Here is a 10,121-nt window from a genome sequence, read left to right on the forward strand (position 1 = left end):
TGTTGCCAAACAACTGCAGTGTAACTCCAAAACTGCAGGTTTCTCTTTGTTGTGCAACAGCTTTCAATCACTGAACGGCTAATTAGTCCGCAGCTTGAAACTGCGCCCCCCCCCCCCCCCCCCCCCCCCCCCCCCCCCCCCCCCCCGCTGTTCAGAACCCCTTTTTGTTAAATGATAAGCATTGTGTCATAAAACAAAGTTTAGAGAGCTGGTGTAACGCAAAAAAAAAACTTATCTTATCCTGACACTGGCTACGTTTTTGCCCTTATTACAAAAAAAGACAATACTCCAACCAAGCTGTTTACATGGCTAATGAAAGTGAATAGTCCACTAATATTTCCGTTTACATGCAGGCAGCAGTGTAAAACAGGAGTGTAAAACAGGCTTTTTCAAAGTTAGCGATATTTGTACATAACCAGAAACCTGTTGGTATCCAAGTCTTTCATAATGTTTCTAAGGAGTGATGTTTCTTTTCTTTTTCTTTTTTTAGCACGCGTCTCTATCGCAGCCGGACTCACTTGAACTGTTGGCTGGTTGGTTCGTGTACCATATGGAAAATATACTTTAGTGTAGACCTTAGTAAATGTTAAAAGCAAAAGTACTCAATGCAAAAAAAATTGGAAACAATTCTGTTGTGTGTTTAAGGGTCACGTCAGCTGGCCGTTATATTATTGGGTAGTTTCATTTATAATAAAACATTATATGAACTCCATGTGTTTTCTGTGCAGAAATCCTAATGTGGAAAGTAACTAAAGCGGTCAGATGAATGTGGTGGAGTAAAAAGTACAATATTTCTCTCTGAGATGTAGAGGAGGAGAAGTAGAAAGTGCCATGAAAAGAAAAGACTCATGTAAAGTACAAGTACCTCAACATTACATTTGGATTTAAGTACAGTACTGGAGTAAATGTACTTAGTTCCTTTACACCACTGGATATATTTTCAACCAAAACTAGGAGCTAAAAGAGGCTCACAAAGGAGTGAATTCTTAGTAATCCAACCACAGTGCCTGGTTTTATGAAACCGCTCCTGGATCAGCAGACGTTTGACCTTTCTGAAAGAATGCATGCATGCAGGCGCTGTGATCAGGAATTCACAGAGATTCGGGACAAAGACAACCTTCACAGTTCATAAAGTGTCTGTGAACGAAACATTAGTTGCAACAATGCCCTTTTTAATAGACGTTCGCCCTCCTCACATCGTTTGGTTGTTTAGTCATGCATGAACGTGACTGTTGTTCCCTTGTGAGAATACAACCGCTGATGATTCATGTGATTCTTGGCTGTGCATCCTAGGTGAGAACAAACGGGACGGCTTTGTGATCAGAAGCAGCGAGTACACAGCTCGGAAGCACAGGAAAAAAAGAATGGCGGCAGCTTCGAGCCCGCAGAGGGGGAGAATACCGCCGTCGCGCAAAGTCCTGTGTCACCACGAGCTAAAATCACTGACCACAATGGTTAAAAAATTAATTAATAAAAAAAAAACTTTTGGAGGGGAAGGTTGGCCGAATGCAACCTCTTCTGTGAAGCCTGCCACCTTTGTCTGTGATAGTAAAACATTTTTTTAAATTGTAAATTTATTTAACTTTGCTCCTGTCATAATGACTGCGGCCACCAGAGGGCGCCGTCACTGTAACCGTAGCTATGAGTGGTAACTGCTGCTTCAATAAACGGCGTTTGGTGACGTTTTCCGGGGGAGGACAACATCGTTAGCATGCATTGCATTGAGTGTTAGCTTCTGATTTTGATCAACAGTTGACCAGTGACTCATTTATTTTGACTTAATAAAGTTAATTAGCTACTATGGCTACTGGTGTAACCACCCTTAATTCCAAATAAAGTTGTGATTCAACTAGCAAGCGCACACAATGTTCACAATTTTCTTCCTCAGTATCTGCGACACAAATGTCACTCCCATCGCGTCAGAAAGTGACACATGGTCAGGGATCTTTGGCGTTTGTTATAGACGCAAAAAAGTCTCCTTTAGCGTCATATTTAGACACGCTTGTTCTGGACTATTGGCGTCGCTATTTGACGCTCTCGGGGACTCGCGTCTAGCCCTTTGGCGTCATACAACTAAAGAAAATTGAGGTAAGCGTGTTCCTGTTCGGCCTGGAGAAACAACTAACTCGTAGCAGTGTCAGACACGTCAAACAACACAGCTAATGTTAATATTTAATCACACTCAAAATCACTTCTGTTGGAACTTGCTCGACAAATAGCACAGAAACCAGCCTCGCTGATCCAACAAGACCCGTTCCTATAAATGTGAGTGGAAACACTTTCCATAGCTATAGCATATAAGTTGCAATGTATTGCTCATCCCCCTTCATGCAGCCCCATTCTTTCATAAAATAAAAAAATAAGCCTTTTTCTTTCTCCTTTCAGCTGAGGCATGAGAGAGAGAGAGAAGCCTGGTCAATGACTCACTCTCAGCTGTATGGGCTTCTTATTCCAATAATCAAAGAGAAAAGCCATCTCAGAGTAGCTTGTTGTACGAAGAAGAAGCTCTTTTCTTAAAAGACCAGCTGTAAAATGGCACAAAATCATGTGAAATCTTTGCCTTTCTGTGACAGTGGAATTTGAAATATCCCCAGTCAGCCATCAGTGATAGTTATTGTTGTAATAAAGACATAAAAAAAGTGCATGTAAATACCAACATGATGCAGATTAAATCAGTTGTTTTAGGATATCATCAAATGTGACAGGACAAAAACTGGAATGACATGGTAAAATTAATTTATACATATATATATATTCAGCCTCAGCAAAGATTGGCTAATGAGCCGACCCACTGAAGCCCGTTCTCCAGGCCTCCAGCAGCTCTGAAACACAGATCAAACACTCTCTCTCGCTGGAGTCGGGCCTTGCCGTCATGAGATGAAGAAAGCGAGGAGCCGGGCTTAATCTGTGGTGGCACCGGTTCACTCGGCTGATGGAGCTCCAAACAAGAAAGGAGGCCTGACTCCGACTGGACTCTGCCAGGGCTCAGCGTGAGGGCTGGGTAAAAAAAACAACACAACTATCAAATTAAAATACTGTAAAGTTTATGTTGAGCGAATGTGGCCAGTGCTGCTCTACAGCAGCTTTAAAGGGTAATTTGGGGTTTTTTCAACTCAGAACCTTATTTTCCGATGTGTTACTGCAGTCGGCAGCGGTGAAACAAGTTACAAAGTAAGTTGTTGGGCAATTGCGCACCTTCAATTTACATCCACTTTTTACAGGTGTGTCGAACCACATTATAGAAATGATCAACACGGATAAGATATCCTAGTTACAACAGCTCCGAGCTAGTGAAGCAGTCTGGTGTTTGTAATTGTGGTAATTATTCAGTTTGGGAAATCCCACGCTCTCTCCAAAGCTAACGTTAGCTTAAGGCTAACTAAACCGGGAGGGACTAGAAACCGTCTCTGTCGGCTTTGACTTACAAGACGCGAGAAGCAAAGCAAAATGGCCTGGACTTGAATAACTATCATTCCTAAAAAAAAAAAAAAAAAAAGAAAGAAAAATAAATGCAAACTGACAGTTCAGACTATTTTCTCTGGAATATAAAGCTTCGTTAACGCCGGACACAAAGCCCCGGGGGCGTGTTTTGGTTTTAAAGCGAAGAGTCCCTTTTCCCTTCAGTGGTTCTTAATTCACACGTCGGCTGTTTTTTAACGTTCAGTGACAAAGGAAGGCCGCAAAACTCTCTGGAAACCAATTTCACACATGTGATTACTCATGTGGCATCAGAACACCGCGACGAGGAGGAAGACATCGGAGACATGTGGAAACTGAGTGGATCAGGAAACAGCAGAGAGGTAAAAACACAGCGGGCCGCAGCTTTTTTGTGACATTTTTGTTTGATTAAATCCACTTCCTGTTCGGATCGTTGGATGGAACGGTAGTTCAGGTGACATCACGACAGGGAGCTTCACTTTCAACGTGTCTGACAGGTTTTTATCACCAAAATGAAACATTTGCAAAACTAGAAATATAAATTACATCACCATCATCATACAGTATGTTGTGTACATTGATATTTCTAGGGGGGGGGGGGAGATTTTTGTTGTTTGAGAACTTTTAAAGTAAATAAAATCTTTTCACACATTATGAGTTATGATATTTTTCCTATAACCAGTTCGTTTTGGGATTTAAACTTTTCATCCGTGTAGCTTTGTCGTCATATCATACGGAATAGGACGAGGGCCACATGAAAGAATTTTAAGGGTTTAACGACCAAATTCTGAGAATAATGTCAGAATTCTGACTTTTTGAAAAATAATTCAAGAAATGTTTTTAGACTTAAAAGTCAGAATTCTGAGATTAAAGTCTGAACTACACACACACACACACACACACACACACACACACACACACACACACACACACACACACACAACACACATATATACACACACACACACACACACACATATATACACACACACACACACAAACACATATACACACCACACACACACACACACACACACACACACACATACATATATATATATATATATATATACATATTGTGGGGGTTTGGCCTTGATCAAACTGCTCGTTTGAAAGCCATGATGTCTCTTTCTCATGGGGGGCCAAACTCTCTGGGTGGGCAAAGCAGAGAAAGGGGAGGTAACCTTGCCCCTTAAGACTTCGTAAGGAGCAAGATTTCAGATCGGCCCATCTGAGCGTTAATTTTCTCAAAGGCAGAGCAGGATACCCAGGGCTCTGTTTACACCTATCACCACTTCTAGCCACTGGGGGACCGTAGTCAGGCTGGGGGAACTCATATTAATGTTAATAAAACTCAAAAGTGACATTTTCATGCCACCGTGTCATTTCAATAAAAAAACAGCAGCTGAGTGGGGAAAACATTGGCATTAGTCTCATAAGCCCTGTTCACGCAGGACTAGTATCACCAGGAGACATGCGATTTAGAAGTTACCCGGCTTATTTGCACATATGTCTGCTGACATTTTTTATTCAGAATCGCCAACGCAGACAATACGACCCCGAATGACAGAGATGCCGATTTGCACAGTACTAATAATATCACACAACCTCTGGGTTTCAGTGTTGTACTCAAGATCGGTCTTGGTCTTAGGACCACTTTTTCAAGATCTTGGTCTCAGAATCAACAGCATTTCAGATAAAGAGGACCCTGGATTTTATTTCAAGATCGGTCAAGACCACAACTGCAGGGATATGTGTTAATTTTATGTGTTAACATCATAACTAATTAGATGTAAAACTCCCTCCTTCAAATGCAACCAATAACTTAACTCATTTCTAATTTGAAATGTGTTACTGTTAACCCCCCCCCCCTTCCCTCCCCCTTAAAGCTTTAGTGAGTAACTTTTGGATATTAATGAACGTCTGTTACAGTCAAGCCATTGCCAAATGAGTTGTTACAAAGCTACTTAAGACTTTCTCAGCAGGACTATGTTCAGAAGATTGTGGCGTCCGGTGACTTTTGCACGCAGAAATCTGAGAGGAGATAATGAACTCTTCGGAAGATTTCATGATGTTGTTTTTAATCCTCCGTGTCCTCCTTGGCTACTAGCAAGGGCTGAGGGTGGCGTGTGATCACGGAAGGCTTGTATCATGTTGCATCAACAGTTTTGTTGTCCTTACTAATCACTTTAGCTTCAACTAAGCAGTCCCAAGAAAGTGAATGTGGGAGACAGGTTCTGGCTGTCTGGCACTGGTCTCGGTCGCGACTCAGCCTCAACCCCTCAAAGTCTTGATCTTGTCTCAGTCTCGATACACTCTGGTCTTGGCGATGACTTGGTCTCGGTTTAGGTGGTCTTAACTACAACACTGCTGTGTTTGGCGACATATGGTAAGTCATTTTTTTCCTTGACAAATTATTGACTTGGCAGATTAGCAAAAGAATACAGAGTTATTACAAATTACTAGAGATCCACAGGATACTCTAGTCCCGTGTCCAACGGGGCTCATAAGATCATCTGCCCGCAGGTTTTTAAAACTTAACAGAAGTACTTCACGTTCTGCGTCACCAAATGAAGTAACGTGACAAATGTACTATTGTAACATTGATTGTTATCAGCCTATGTGGTCGTATGGTTTGGAGGACTTGTTGGGTAACTGAAATAGCATGGTGGCTAATTATCCAATGCATGTGAATGCACCGTTAGCCTTTGGCACATATACACAAATAATGATATCATCACAAACAATAAAGTGCTCATATTTAGTTTAGATAAGGTTGAAAAGGATAGAGAGGTTTGAGGCCAAGGACTTCATGTCTCTCCTGAAGAAAGCTGAACCCTCAGAAAGAACAGATTCCATGAAGAGGTCTGCGGCGACAAAAAGGGTTCCTGTTCAGTCCGTAGAATCAGGGAGGATCCAATGACTACTTCAATCAATGTGAACAACGCCTTTTATTTTGGCATCTTTGAAAACTACTCCATGAACGGCAGTTTCAGACTGAAGAATGAAGAAAAATGTCAATATTAAGCACGGATGTAAGGAAGGAGCGTGAACACACGGGGCTGCAACACAGAACGTCAGCAGAGCAATGATCCGCAACATCCTCATCCACTGGGTGATGTAATGTAATTTCATTTAAACAGGGACAATGCACAATTAAACATTAACCTTGTATAGGAACAAGGAGAGATGCAGTGTACCAGGTAGTAGCACAATTGCTATTTTCCGCCCATAGTCCCTGGGTGGGACAGTAAAACAAAAAACATTCAATGCAAGTGTACAAAAGTACAAAACATGAGAATTATCAGGCCAGATCAGTGTCATCGTCAGTTCTACATTTAGATTACTCTGATTCCAAAATGTGTGCATTATGCAAACATATACGCAAAACTGTCTGTTTTGTCTGATTGATAATACGGCCTATGATCTGATAATTGGCCTGATGATTGATTCAGTTTTTTTTTTTATATTTCTGTTGCCTGTGTTCTGTATTGATCCAATCATTGGAACCCATGTGCAACCCTGTGTGTCAGATCCTTTCTCTGCTTCTCTTTACTTTTGGTTTCTGTGTTTGCTTCTCTGAAAATCATTCAACACGTTCAGTGGAGCAGGAGAACAAAACAAAAGCTCACTCGCAGTAAATTTACACAGACACACACACACACACACACACACACACACACACAAACAAGAGAATGCAAAGACCTCGGGCCCAACAGAACAACGACAACATCAAAACCAAAGAAATAAGCAGGTTTGTGTTTTTGTGAAACATCTGAGCGGGAGAGACGAGTACAGGAAAAACAAACCAGCTTGTTCTCCACACGCGAACATTGTATACATTGCTGTACATGCTAACTCAAAAAACGCCTTTGAGATTTTTGTTGTTGCCCTTTTAGTATAAAAACACATACCGATGTACATTATTAAAAAAGGCTTTCCTTTTTGAAAAAGAGCAGTGTTTCTCTTTTGTCGGCGTGTATCGTCTGCGGCGCACTGACGCAGTTATGTATACATTATTTACAAATACAATCGTATAAAAAAAAAAAAAATACATGTATTCCAAAAACAAATCCATCCGAATTTTGTTGTGAAGTATTTCTGAAAGTCCTTTAATATACAGCGACAGAGAAGCTGAGAGACAGCGAGAAGGTTGGAACACCTGATTCTTAAAAAGGATGGGACATTTTAAACAACATACAAGCTATAAATAACTTATCGATACTATGACTGAGAGTTCAGGAGTTATCACAAGCCGCTGTGTCAAAAGGTCTAGTTCCTCCTGGGTATTGTCTTTACGTGCTAAGTAATTGTCTCTTAAAACGGTCAAAATCTGGTGTCTGGTGATGTAGAACATGTTTCAATTCCTTCCATTTTGTCCTATAAATATGCCAGTTTTGACTGGTGCTTCCATTTATGTAGGTGTGTCACGATTCTCCAAATCCACAATTCAATTTGACTTTTTTTTATTTTTTTTTTAAAGATTTTTCAGGGGCTTTTCCCTTTATTCCAGTGGATAGACAGGAAAGGGGGATAGAGATGGGGGATGACACACAGCAAAGGGCCGCAAGTTGGAGTTGAACCCGGGCCGCTGCAGGACTCAGCCAAGATGATTTGACTTTTGATTTGATATTTTTGTCAACAGGGACGGTATTTCCACAATAAGAGCCACTAGATGGCAAAAGAATTCATTGCAATAGTTTGACTTTCTCAAAGTTAACGAGATGCAATTGAATGCACAACTAGTTTAACAAGGTGCAAATGAATGCACCAATGCACCACTTTACCTTTGTTGTTTGTTTGCTACACTGGTGACTTTAAGGAAGCAGGATTTTCTAGTTCTGTTGTGTCTCCATCATTTGCGACTCAGGCAGTGGCTATGGTATCTGCAAAAGTCAAACTGCAGGCTACCAGTAAGCTAACTTTACCCTGTGTCTTTAGCTGCATGCCACCAGCCAGTAAGCTACACTGTGTTTTTTCTCTCTCTGGCGTACGAAAGTAGCCATGAGTGGAGAGAGAAAAACATACTCGCCGCTCCTGCTTTTGAATGCGTGACACCCTTACTTCCACGCCATTGGCTGGCAACTCTACCTTAAAGGGAACCATAAAATATTAGTCTGGCATTGCCATACCTTCCTACACATGGGAGAAAAACGTGATCTGGTTTATTGGCATTTCTTTAAACCACTCATGTGTGAACACTACATCTTTGCATATATCGAATTGTTTTCATATTGGAAGCTGCCAATTCAACTCCATCGCCAGACAAAATCGTTGACGTTGAACGGTTATGCAAAATTTAAATGACGAAGCACGACATCCACTTCCAACATTTTTTTAAGAATGTTCATAGAGCAAGAAAGCCGTGATTCAGTGGTATGGTATTGCATGAAAAGAAAAGAAAAGAAACAATTGGTCTTGTCAAACTATTCTCAACCTAAAACACAGTCAATGAAGAAACATGTTTTTAACATCAAGACACCAGATTCAAACCGCTTGAAAAACATAACTATCTTATCGAGTTAGTCTGCTATGAGCATTTTAAATCCGACCCATCAGGGCCATAATCTGTCTGTTAAACTCACAAAAACTCACATGTTTTCACACAGAATATTTGATCAATAAAAGCAAAGTAAGAAGAGCGTCATCCCGGACTGGGGAAGCTAAAGTCGTAAATAGAGAAAAGAAAAACGACTCATCCATTAGCAGGGACCGGTGCTGACGGGGTGGGGGGTGTGGCTGAAGGTCTTTGCATTCACAACAGAGAGAGATTTGGGATTGGGATGAAATGGAACTGAAATCAGAGATCATGTTACTCGATGCCAAAGAAAGTCTGTGTGATGTGCTTCTTCTTGCCACAAGTGCATGGACATAAGGCACAGGCACAGTTCCCCTCTTTCAACAGAGTGGCTCGCATTAGTTTGTTTGTCCCAGTGCAAGAAACAAGTAGGGGGACCACCACCGGAGTCTCCAGCAGCTAATATTGGACATTTATGACACATGTCCTGTGTTCGTGTGGTTAAAAAGGTAAGAGTTCTAACAGGATGGGGAGTTGTCTTTATAGTTGTCTTCACTGTCAAAGTGGTAGGAGGGAGAAGCTGTTCTAGACAGGACAGGGGACAGGGGACAGGCAAAACAGAACACTGGCAGTCATCATGTGAAATTAAATCTTTCTATTCAGTTTAAAATCAAAATATTACAGCAAATTGAAATAAATAAAAACCATCCAACAGGCCATGTTCACATCATATCAACATCTCTGTTGGACATGGGTAATCAGGTGCTTAACGATCAAACACCAAAACCAGTGAGGGAGATAGTTTAACATAGTCTGGCTTTCAGACCAAGCCAAGCTCAATAGATTTGAGACTGAGCGTTGGTCTGGGCGGTCTGCTCTGGATTTTCTCTGCACAAGAGGCGTGACCAACGATCATAGTTCAAATGACTCTGTACTCAATTGGATGGTCTTTCAACCAATCAGAACAACGATCCGGGTGACGTTGCACTGACAGTGGCATCAACGGGTTGCTGCGCTTCGGTGGCGTTCGGTGGTTGCTATGTTGACTGTAAACAAGAAGCTGATTGGTCGCTTCTCTCTGGTCATCGTGTTAAACCCGCCAATAGCCAGTTTGTGATTGGTTCCCGCAAAATTGTGACCTGAAGCAGGAGAATTAAACGTGCAG

This window comes from Etheostoma spectabile, chromosome 13 (assembly GCF_008692095.1).
Source record: "Etheostoma spectabile isolate EspeVRDwgs_2016 chromosome 13, UIUC_Espe_1.0, whole genome shotgun sequence".
NCBI lineage: Eukaryota > Metazoa > Chordata > Actinopteri > Perciformes > Percidae > Etheostoma > Etheostoma spectabile.